This window comes from Nothobranchius furzeri, chromosome 5 (assembly GCF_043380555.1).
Source record: "Nothobranchius furzeri strain GRZ-AD chromosome 5, NfurGRZ-RIMD1, whole genome shotgun sequence".
Classification (NCBI taxonomy): domain Eukaryota; kingdom Metazoa; phylum Chordata; class Actinopteri; order Cyprinodontiformes; family Nothobranchiidae; genus Nothobranchius; species Nothobranchius furzeri.
Window position 1 is genome coordinate 6,146,909 of NC_091745.1, and position 12,497 is coordinate 6,159,405.

The window sequence follows — 12,497 nt, forward strand, 5'->3', positions numbered from 1 at the left end:
TTGATTGTTTTTCGTGAATAAAATAAATATGTCAGGGAGGAGCGTCTCAGGATCTGTCTGAGATCTGTCTCGCGGTCTGAGTTGGTTCTGTGCTCTGTGGTGGCTGCTGGTTTCCTGGTGCTTGGGGCGGTTCCAGAGTGCACCTGATCCTTGGAGGTCTCACAGTTCACATCCCAGCACACGCACGGACACATGCTTGTTGATGTTTGTTGTTCATGGTTTACATGTTTATAGTTGTTCATCCCACATTTTCTTGATGATTCTTAGAAAATTTTCTTTACAGGTGCAGCAGCTGGTTGCAGATTTTTTATGTTGGTTTCCTAGTTGTTTTTATTTTTCTCTCTTATTTACTTGTTTGTCCTCTATCAACCCTCTTTATTCCAGATTGGTTCAGCATTTACATGCTAATGTGGCGATACATAACCCAAACCAATATTACAATAACATAAACTCGTACACAAAAGGCTCCTCTTGATAGAGCAAATCTGTTCAGCACATTCTGACAGACAGACCACCTCTCGTCTGTCATGTTGCTGTACAGGACATTTTTAGAGTTTTTCTTTTTAAAGATAAATAGTATTGCATTTAAAGAGCAATACTTTCACATGATATTTTTCCCACACTTTCTGTATACCTATATTTTGTTGTTTTTAAATAAAGAATGACAAATTATTTAAGTTAATGGGTTTTTTTTAGCACACAAATATCTATCTGTAAAAAATATCTACAAATATCTATATATGTGGATACTGGATCTTTTTTCAGGCTTCCCGCAATTTGAATTTTTAGGAAACCCACATCTTTATTCTGGGTTTAAAAATGCATTGTAATTACCGCGTTACTACAGAGTAAATATGACCATTTTCTTTCCCTGTAATGCCTTACATTACCACATTACTGCAAAAAGCAATGCATTACAGTAATTAATTACTTTTGTACCGTGTTGCTCCCAACACTGGGATTTTGCTGTACGTAAATGACTGAGAACGGATATGAGCACCTGAGTACGCACAGGTGGGATTTATCATCAGATGATTGTGGAGGAACATGCGTACGAGAGGCCACCGCATGTTTCATAAATCAGTCTTTTGATTGTTTATTCACAATTTCTAAATTTCAGTCATAGGAGGGATTAAAGGACGTTTTTGCAAACATTTGATAAATGAGGGCCCTGTAATTAACAGGCTTCTGCAGAGCCTGATGAGCTGCTGCACAGGTGATGCAACTACTGAATCAAGTGTGTTGGAACAGAGAAATCACTAAAACATGCTGGAATACCAGCCCTCCAGGCTCAGAATTGGATACCCCACGCTTATATTTTAAAAAACCTTCTATTGTTACTTCAAAAGGTGAAACTAACATATGAGAAGACTCATTAAATGCAAAGCCAGATATTCCAAGCCTTTCCTTGTTATAATTTGGATTATTATGGTTTACAGCTCATGAAAAAGTGTCACACTGTAATCAGCCAGTTTATCCACAGCACCAAAAAGGGTTCCTGAGTTATTAAATGGTCTCGCACTCTAAACGGAATTACTGAAGTACACAAACTTTACTACCATATTCTAGTTTTTTGACTTTTGCCTGTATGCTGTGTTTATTTGTTTACTTACTTACTTATGTTTTCAGATGATACAAACCACATTTTCAAGTAGGTCTTCGTTAAGTACCAAACAGGAAAAAAACAAGATTGCCGTCAACATGCTAGGTGTAAAACAAGACTTTAAAACAAAGAACGAACCAAAAATCTTGGTATTCATGTTTATACATAAATGTATATTCACATAAAAACTATCATAAAAACTTTGCAGACCACATTCAAAAATGATGACCAAAAAAATGTAGCTGAGCATGCATAACTATTAATCTATAACTAAAATCAGAAACAGTTACAAGTAGGCTTGACATGTTTATAAGTCACATTTCTAAACTGACACAAGGAAGTAATAGACCTTAAATCAGCTGGTAGTTAGTTCCAGTCTAACAGCGCTTTACCAGAGAGACCAGCAGCTAATGCAACATGCTGTCATGTTTGTGTTTGTTTGCCGCTGTCATGTTTGTGTTTGCCTCCAAGGGTGCGAGAGGGTGAGTGAGCAGATGTCTCATCAGTGGCTATCAGTGAGTGGGTGAATGAAAATCCCCTCGGTGACAGGGCCTGTACTCAGCAGAGCAGCACCCTTAACACAATGCAGCTGGAGAGGGCCAACGAGGTTCAGTCGACACATAAAGCCTGGTTTATGCTTCTCCGTCTGCGTCAGTGCGGAGACACGCAACGCCATTATCCGTCCTTGCGTAGGGCTCCGGCAGGCACGCAAGTACGTACGGAGTCGAGCCCACTTTTTTAAACATCCGTCGAACGAGACGGATTTGGAAAGCTTGTGATTGGTCAGGATGCCGCTGTTGTTTACAGCGTCGCCATTGCAAAGAGAGCCGAGGATAACTAGCGGCAGACACGGAGAAGCTTGAAGAATACCTCGCGATAAAACTCTAAAAATATGAACGTTTTATCCTCCCGTGACTGGAGGAGTGAAAAGATGCGCAGCAAGCGTTTTATTTATGGACGGAAATGACAGGAAACGTGGGTTTAGAGGTGGCGAGCGCATGAAGCGGTGGGAGGATGAGAGACAAATATGTCTGTGTTAAAAGTCTCTTATATACACAAAAAACACAATATAAACACACTATCTTGGACCGATACATGACAGGATACCACAGAACAGCGCTACGCCCTCTGTTGTCCTGCCGGGGAATTGCTTTGCAACACTCTCCAGGAGACGAAGAAGTACGAGAGCAAAACGCTTCCGTCAATCCGTGCGTGTCCGTCCCTTGCGGAGCTGACGGAGAAGCATAAACCAGGCTTAACTCACGTGGTCACCTCAGGAGCTCAAAGCACCTTTACATGCTGACGGGAAATCACATCAAAGTGTGCAGCATACTGTTTGCTCACAATGTAAGAGGTGTTGCAGGATGAGTAAGAAGACAAAAAACTTCTTAGGTGCCCAGGCTGAGGACAGAAAGACAGGCAGAATACAAGAAATTGGTAGTCTGGCAAAACAGACTAAATAAATATATTATTTAGACTGGCAACACTCCATTGACGGCCCTCGATCGTGGGGCGGGTTCTATCATTGTCTGATAGATCTCCACATGCTACTAGACATTGAACAACGTGACATACTCACCGCAACGGATGTCAGTAAACGAGGCGGTCCGCTATTGAAGAAGGCAAAAATACATCCTTTTTTTTCTGAAAAAGAACTTAAATACACCTATATGCTCCTTAATCTAATTAACCCCAAGTCCAAATAGTCCAACATTGATGTAAAAGCCGTTTCAAACGGGCTGTCGCCATCATGTGTCACCGCGCTGTGAACGCACAAACTCATATAATTGTCGAGATGAGTCATAAACTTGGAACTTTGGCTGAGATTCAGACTCTGGCACAGAAGGTGGATTCGATCAAGGAGAAAGTGGACGGGACAGCACGGTTGGGAATAGATTAATTTATGCCATTATTGGATTTAAAATGGTTGGAGACCAACAGAACTTTTAAGACAGAGAGGAAATTATCTCTGTCTGGCCCCAAAACAAGTTCTTAACTGAATCTGGTGTCCTTGAGCCTGTGAGGCTGAAGTGATTACTCCCCCTCAGAAGAAATATGGAATGCTGCCGTCGCCATGGCTACTCTGTCTCCCTATCCCAACCTGGGTGGGACTGCGACCGGTGAAGGCCGTTGAATCGTTTCCAGGAGTCACTGTGCACGCTAACCCAATTACCTCCTTCCCCTGTCCAAACGCAGGTGACGAGTAGGGATGGGTACCTTTGACATTTGAATCGATTTGGTACTAATTCCCGATGCCTAGGAATCGATACCGGTACTTAACGGTACCAAATTTAGATTCTTTTTAGTGTTTAATATTTTTATTCTCTTTTATAATTAAATATATATTTTTCTCAATATATATATAACCATATTTGATAAATATCACAATAAATAAAGTTCAACTGTTTGTATTTTAACATTGTCCTTGTAGTTTTATAAGCTAATAATTAAACTGAAGCAAACATCTCTACTGTGAACTAAATTTACTGTGTATCTTCATTCCTTTTGCCGTCCTTTTTCATTTGATTTTTCCTACTGGGAAGTTAGAATTTCCGAGGAGAAAGCGAACGCACCATTAGCTGATAACAATGGTGGCAATGGAGCTAATTTATCAAACTAACGTTATCTTAAACAGTTGATTTAGCTGCTGGAGCAGATTAAAACGATGATGCCTCACACTTAGATCGTTGTCGCTGGTTTCATCTTCACCCAATCACCCATCGCATTTAGTAAAGTAAAGCCAAACTTTAGAGCGCGTTCATGTTCTTCTATTCGGAAATTTGGAGTTCCGAGGAGAAAGCGAACGCACCATTAGCGGAACGGAATCTAACATATCAAGCTAACGTTATCTTTTTATTTACCTACTGGAGCAGATTAAGATGAGGATGTGTCACTTAGATCGTTGTCGCTGGTTTCATCATCACCCAGTTACCCATCACATTTAGTGAAGTGGACCCAAGCTTTAGCGTGCGTTCTTTCTACCATGCTGCTCTGTTTACAACTCGCTCGCAGCGACCGACGACAACGCTCTTGCGCATGCGCAGCTGTCTAGGCAAGTTCTCGTTATGAAGGACGGGTACCAAAACGAGGCACCGTTTCAAATGACGTGAATCGGTGCTCAATTAGTACTATGGAATTCGGTCGGTAACTTAAAAAGTACCGAATTCGGTACCCATCGCTAGTGACGAGCGCTGCTCATCGCGGCTGCATGCACTGATGTGAGGAGAGTCCCCAATCCTACCTCCCCACCTAGTGGACACTTATGTTGTGTAATGTCTGAAGTCTGTTGCATTTCTGTCTGAGGTGTTTTTTTGCATAGCAAAGCTGCCCTCCCTGTGGAGGGTAAGTCTGAAGTGCCTTTTTTTCCTCCACCTGACCCAATCCTCATATAAACCCCTCTGATCACTATTAAGGTAGCGCGACTCGGGTTGCGAATTACCACAGTCACCAATTCTTGTCTTGTGTCTATGCCTATGTATGAATGTATGTCTGATCTCAGAATTGAGTGTACTGAAACTCTAATTTCGCTCTGGGATTAATAAAGTATCTTTGAATTGATTTGAATTGTTCCACTCTGTTGCATCATCCCGCCCACCACACAAATAGAGGGCCTGATTGTCCCACAAATAAAGCACTGTTATTGGTCCACCATTGTAGACACATCACAAACTACTGATGGATACAGGTTTGGTTTTCCATCAGCCAGTGTTTAAGTTGGAATTTGAAGGAAATGTATGATTGCAAGTCTCTTGTGCTGAGTGGTAGACTGTTCCAATATTTAGTCCCATTAACGGATAGTGTAGTCTTTCCGAAACTAGTGCACCTGTAAGGCACCTCACAGTCTCCTCTAACTGTGGCCCTGGTGGACATTCCACTGATAGACCGTAAATCTGTTAGGGTGGAAGGGGCTAGTCCAAGCAAGCATTCTTGAAGTTAACAAAGTTACTAAAATTAAGAAGTCTGTATTTATCACAGGGATTCCCAAAGTGTGGTGCGCGCACCCCCGGGGGTGCGCGAGCTGCCGCTAGGGGGTGCGCGAGGTGAAAAGTTTAATGGCTGCGGAGCTCAGAGAAGTCTATCGTATGTCACCATTAGCGTAGCCAGAAACTCATTTGTGGGTGGGCCAAAGAAAAAGTAAGTGGGCACAATAAATGTAATTGAAAACAAGTATATTTTTGCGCGCGCGCGTGTGTGTGTCCTCCGCATGTGCCCTAGCTTCATAATAACAATGCGCCGAGCTCCAGCACTCTGGCCTGCGCACGACGATATGTTCCGTATTTGATCATTTTTAACGGTGTTGGAGGAATCTGAAGGTGGCGAGTCATTCTGGCAGATTGTAATTAACACCCTGTCTCATGCAGGTGTTCTGACATTGTAAACCTCACACACAGAACATTGTGGATGTAACAAAATAAATCAAGAAATGATTCCCATTCAGGCTATTAACAGCGCGTTGAAGATCTGAAGTTCAGAGTGCGTCTGTCAGAGGTCAGACGCGTTCCAGCGGAACCACGGCTCACGGGTGCACAAGTGAGCACATCTGGGCTGGACAGAAGTAATTTTACAACATTGGTTTAAATAGCGCCAATAATGAGACGCGGTGACTTGAGCGGCTCATGGAGCTGTGCTGCGCGCGCGCGCACACACACACACACACACACACAGTTTCAATAAGCGTGCACGCTGCGCAAACTCCGGCGCGCCGTCAGACTGAAGACAGAAATGAGCGCTGCCTCCTCCGTGATAAAAACTTTTAAGAAGTTTTATAACAACATTTTTCATTCCAGGTCAAATTAAGATATTAGCTTCTATTTTGAGATGACGTATTAAAGTCGGGTCCGCTCCAGCCAGTGACTCCTCATGAACCTGACCACACTCATGTTACTGCAGCATTTGTTATTCCAGTCCACGTGGCAGCGGATCGCAGATTCAGCCACACCATAAAACAGCAAAAAGTCGGTCTGAGGCTAAAGTGATCCTCATGGCAATATATTTTCCATCTTTTCCCCTATAGACATTTGATTACGCACAAGTAGGTGACCAGTTCATGTTTACGCAGAGCAGAAGGAAGGAGAGCGCTCTGGCCGCACAGGTTGAACGTTCCTACTTTAAGAAAACTGTTAAATTGCATTTTTTTATGTGCTACCTGGGCACTCTAAATATTTATTTAAAATTAAATCAAAGGAAATTGTAATGGTATCGTATGTTTATTAATTCATATTTAAAAAATGAAAGTGATGGGGAAAAAGGTCGATCATTTTTTTTAACCCTGTCTGTTTAGCTTGACGTCTGATTATATATATATATATATATATATATATATATATATATATATATATATATATATATATATATATATATATATACATATATATATATATATATATATGTATATATATATATATATGTATACATATATATATATATATATATATATATATACATATATATATATATACATATATATATATGTATATATATATATATATGTATATATATATATATACATATATATATATACATATATATATATATATAGCCATGCCCTGATGTGGGGGCTGGGGGGGTGCGTCGACATGGTCGGGACATAGAAGGGGGTGCACGGCTAAATAAGTTTGGGAACCGCTGATCTAAAACAACGCAGTGGTGGAAACTAAATGACTTTTTATCGAGGATTGTTACAGCTTTTTAAAAAAGGGATTCCTGTAGGTTTGAGTGTTGCACCAGCAGCAAGTGACCTGGAAGTCACACAGTATTCCATGTGAGACAAAAACATAGAATGTCAAATCAACTTAGCAGCATGGAAGGGCAAAAAAGGTCTAACTTGTTTACATTTTTACACATTAAAATTGACAGCTTTTTGTTGTTGTATTGTGTGATTTTTAAAAGTTAACGTTGGATCCTGAGTTAACCCAAGATATTTGAATTCTTAAACAATGTCAAGTTTTACCCCTTCAAGAAAGATGTTTGATTTTTTTATTTTATTAATTTATTTTTTCTGAAAAACATAAACTGTTTTCTTTGTGTTCAGCTTTAAGTGTGAATTCTTGACCCATTTTGTACATGGGCCATGGTTGTTGTCAACAATTGGGAGGCTTCCTGAGGACTTTTAATATCAGTAAAAATAACAGCATCATCTGCATACATTTGAATGTTTACTTGTGGACACACTTCGGGGAGATCATTATTAAAAAAGCTAAACAAAATGGGCCCCAAAATACAGCCTTGGGGGACTCCAATTGGACTACTAATATAGGAGGATTTACTGCCAAAAAGGACAAACACCATCACACAAATAAGACTGAAACCAGAACGTCTCAGGTGAAAAATTAAAATGACTCAATTTGGTTTGAAGAATTTGATGATTGACAGTGTTGAAAGCCTTCTTGAGGTCTAGGAAGACAGCTCCTACACATGCATGCCTATCAAGGAGACTTTTGACTTTTTCCACAAAGACACAATTTGCATTCTCTTTAGAGTGGTAATTACAAAATCCAAATAACATTGGATGTAGGGATTTGTGTCCAAAGTTTAAATATGCATTCAATTGCTTTGCCACCCACTTTTCTGCAACCATAGAGATAGTGGGGAGAATGCCAATGGGCCGATAATTTGCCATTTCAGTTTTGTCACCAGACTTAAGAATTAGCGTGACTACAGCTAGCCTCCAAGCTAAAGGCACAACATTTTCTTTAAACGATAGATGAATTCAATGAGTTATAGGTTTGTGCAGTTTTAAAACATGGTTGTTGAGACCATATACATCCTTTGCCTTTGATTGGTTGAGGAAATTGATAATGCTGTCCACTTTTTCTGTTTTTTTCTTCTATCCTGAAAACAGCATGACAAGGATTTACAGGATCAAAAATGCAGTTAGACGGGATGAGTTGTTGAGTTATATCTTGAACAGTGTCAACAAAGTATTTATTCATTTCAGTAGCTATGAACGCATGAATGCACACTCAGGTTTAGTGTGTGAAGCAGTTTTACTGGACAGATCCTTAAACACACTACACCTGTTCAGTCGTGCTCTTCAACCCTGTGATCTAATATTGTCAGATTGCCCAGGTTTAGTTTCCGTATTCTTATGTAACCAGTAAAGTATTTCATTAGTGAAATATGCATTCTGAACATTGTCTACTGCCTAAGCTAGAAAATGTCAACAAGAAATGTTAAATATTAAAACATTTTGAGTCAATTTAAGCCACTTATTCCAGATGTAAATACCAAACAACATATTCTTCCACATTACCTAAGTCAAGTGAAAGCTATGTTATCGTAAAATCAAACATATTAATTAGCACTGCAGTCTAAGCTGTTGCTATGTATTAATTTAAAGCACATTTTTTACATATTGTATTTCTGCATTTGCTTTGTTTAATCTCATATCTGTTTTCACACATATCTATTTCTAGAATTTAAGGCATGGTGAAACTGTTTTCACCTTAGTGATTTTACCATCATTAGTGGCCATAGTATGTTCCTGCATTGGTTTGATGAGAAGTCAGTTCGCATGTATTCACGTATTCTCCTGCAGTGTGTGTGTAGGATAAGTTCAGACATCTCAACTTTAAAGTTAAAAGGTTGGAAACAGGAGCTGGTGAATGGCTGATCAGTGCATCCACAAGTCTTCTGGGGAAAGTCGGAAAAGGAGACAGAAGAGATGTCTATGGAGGACAAACAGGCCCGCAGACAGTTCAACGGGTCCTCAGTGCAGCACACACCAGACAAGGGTTCACTACTGTTGACCCGCGAGAATAGCCAATCCACGGAGCCTCCCCACCTTGAATGGCCCTGTTGAAAAGGAGAGCCATAAACAGGATGATGAGCAGAAAGGGGGTGAGATGCTGCCTCCCTCTTTTTTCTCTCACTCTCTCACATGCTATCTCTTTCTTTCCTTTACCAAGTAGTGGTTTCTATCTCACCAAACCCTCTTTCCCCTTGAATGTTTAAAAAGATGAAAGGATAAGGAAAAGAATGGAGACAAAAGAGTGCTGGGTTGTGTTACAACCCTCCCCCTGAGAGACTGCTCATGAAAGAGTTTAGGGATGGGAGAGATAGGGACCAGAGAGGAGACGCAGAAAGAGACGAGGGGGGATCATGAAAAGAGGTTTTTCAAGCTCCTAAAACGGGTCACTTCTGTATAGAGAGACAGACTAAAGTGCAGTCTCCACTCAGGGACGGAGACATTTAACACTGTCAGACTCTCAGATGGAAGGAAGCGTTGATATACTTGCACTCAGTGACTGATTGTGAAAACCCGCGTAAACACACACACACATATCCCAACCACTGTCAGTTTAATGAAAATCTTTTGCAAGCTTGTCTTTCCCACTGATTCAAACAAATTCACACACACACACACACACAAATACACTCCCCGGTTTGTCCCTTGTGGTATTCTACTTTGCTTGTACCGTCACTCACTTGAAATCTTTGCAGCCCTCCACCCATACTCTCTATCTAGTTCTCTGTCTGAACTTGCCCCGAGTGTACTTAAGTATTTCCACCTCTGGGCGCATCTGTAAAAGTCTGAGTGAGAGAAATAAAGCTGTCACGCTGCGAGCGCAGGAGGATTGGACCCAAAACGCAGAACACCACACAACTCAAGGCTGGAGAGGTTGTATAAATAAAAAAAATCCCTTTATTAGGATGAAAAACTCAAAAACAAAAACTGCAGGACTCTAAGCCAAAATTCTAAAGTTCAAAAAGTCCAAAACAAAAGCTCACTCATGAGCCAGAATCTATAGTTACTGTGGGGAAGCAACTCTGACGAAAGACAATGAACCAACAACACACTGATGCGCAGACAGGTTATATACACAGAGGCTGGGTGATTAAGGGAATTGGACACAGGTGAGACTAATAACAGAGAGGAGGAGCAGAACGGAGTAGGGGAGGAAACCAGACCTAACCTGGGGAAGGAAGCATAAATGAACCAAAGGGAGATGCTGACTAAATAATCCAAACATAACAGAAACCTAATGATAAGTGGGGTGACTAAGGAAAACGTGAGGGAAACCTGGTGGGAGCTGGAGACAAGAATGGGCACAGGAAGCTTGGGTAGACATGAGGGGGATCCTAGAGGGACATCTGGAGGGGTTGGAGACCTAAAAAGGCACAGAAACCTAAGGGGAAAACCTGGAGTGGGCTGGGGAACACATGAGGGGGACGCAGGATGCAGAACGTGACAAAAGCAGTAGAAAGTTGTTTGAGCGTGGACAAAAGTGATGGTCAGTCAAGAGTGATAATTCAGCATTTTCATCGACAAGATCACAGGCTTTATACTGTGTGTGTGTGTGTGTGTGTGTGTGTGTGTGTGTGTGTGTGTGTGTGTGTGTGTGTGTGTGTGTGTGTGTGTGTGTGTGTGTGTGTCAATGGATTATAAAAAAATGCCTCTTAAAAAGCTAAATGAGACATGTTTTGTTTCAGCAGCGCATTGTGCACAGGCATCTGCGTTGTCACTAGAATAACCTCAATGTTCCACCTTTTGGATCGTCCTCAAATGCTTCTGATTTTTTGATGAAACAAAAACACTCACAAGCATTTGGAAGGTTGCAGATGTCCCTCTTACACCCATCGGCCCTTTTGATGAAACCTTTCCCACACACACTGCCATCAGCCATCAAATTATTGCAAAAGCATTAAGACATCCTGCTTCATATGAAACTTGGATCTCAGCATAACTGGAATGTAGCTATTATGGTAATTATTGCAAATAGCTGAGCTGAACCATCAGGCTAACAGTTTGCCTGTCCAAAACAGAGCCACCAAGTCAGATGTTACAGATCTTTTCTGATGTAAGGCGGTACGCGTCTCGATGCCTCGTCTTCCGTTCTCACATCTTTTTCTTTAACCGTTTCTTTCGCGTGTTGTTTTTGTTGTTCCCAGCATCACTTTGCACCCTCACAAAGGTCTGCTTTATCCACCTTTCTACCTCCCAAAAATTCTTTCGAGTGAATTCTGTCACCATAACCATGTACACGTTTAGGTATAGCTCCATGTGTTTCCAATTTCAGGCGTAATGCTGCTCTTCGTGCAATCTGACTCAATTAGCCAGAGCCTCCTGGAAATGCCCCAGTCGCCAGCCCTGGTGGCAAGAAGGTAAAAGGTCAAAGGTGAAGCCGTTCACTGGTGCGGATCAGACTCTCTGATGAAGGCATCACCTCCTGTCTGTCTGTCTGCATGACCCTTGGACTATCGTAGAAAGCCCAGTTTGTGCCAGGCCTTCGTTGCTGTCCAGCTTGATTGCAGACAAGTTTGGCACAGGTGTAAGGGTCTGTGAAGAAAATGAAAAATAAGCCTGAAATTAAATTTCAGTTTACTAAATGTCAAAGAATGATGTGGCTGGATTTTGAGCCAAACAACACATAAACACAAATACTCACATGCGAACTGAAGGAAGTATGCACTCCCATGGTGACACGCTGCTGCTCTGACAAACAAACAACACATGTGCCTACAAGTCTTTCCTGCATGAAACTGAAATTAGAGTATGGAATGTTCACCGTCGGGAAGGAGAGGGAATTTGACCATCAGAGCTGTACAGCCCTCATTAGAGGAAGGGAGGACTTAGGTAAATCTGTTTAATGTCTGATTAGAAACAGGTTGCATTTCTGCCTCTTTTCAGGTCTGTTTATATTTTATGTTAGGTGCAACTTGGAATCTATAAAATGGCGTCAGACGTAGAATGAGCACAATCTGCACGTCTTGTTTACATCGTCTGCGCTCTCTTCTTACAGCACCTCACTGTTTCTCTCCAGATTACCTCTCAATCATTCCTCCTTGCGTCCTTATCTGTCCGTCCTCGGTGTCCCGTTACAGGACTCAGTCCACCTACAGCGGCTGCACTTTCATTCACTTGCTGCAGATTTGTTGCAGCCTCCACCCGCCC

General features: G+C 41.4%; 1 protein-coding gene and 1 long non-coding RNA gene across 2 annotated transcripts in view; one reads left to right on the plus strand and one right to left on the minus strand.

Annotated features, from left to right (window-relative positions):
• slc1a9 (solute carrier family 1 member 9) overlaps positions 1-12,497 on the plus strand; it is an 81,777-nt gene that overhangs the window by 6,493 nt on the left and 62,787 nt on the right. The window lies entirely within an intron of this gene.
• Positions 10,756-12,069, minus strand: LOC139070071 (uncharacterized). The gene is made up of 3 exons (XR_011520726.1): positions 11,992-12,069; positions 11,770-11,882; positions 10,756-11,693 (listed from the first exon to the last, which is right to left on the minus strand). It is a non-coding gene; the product is annotated as an uncharacterized lncRNA (long non-coding RNA).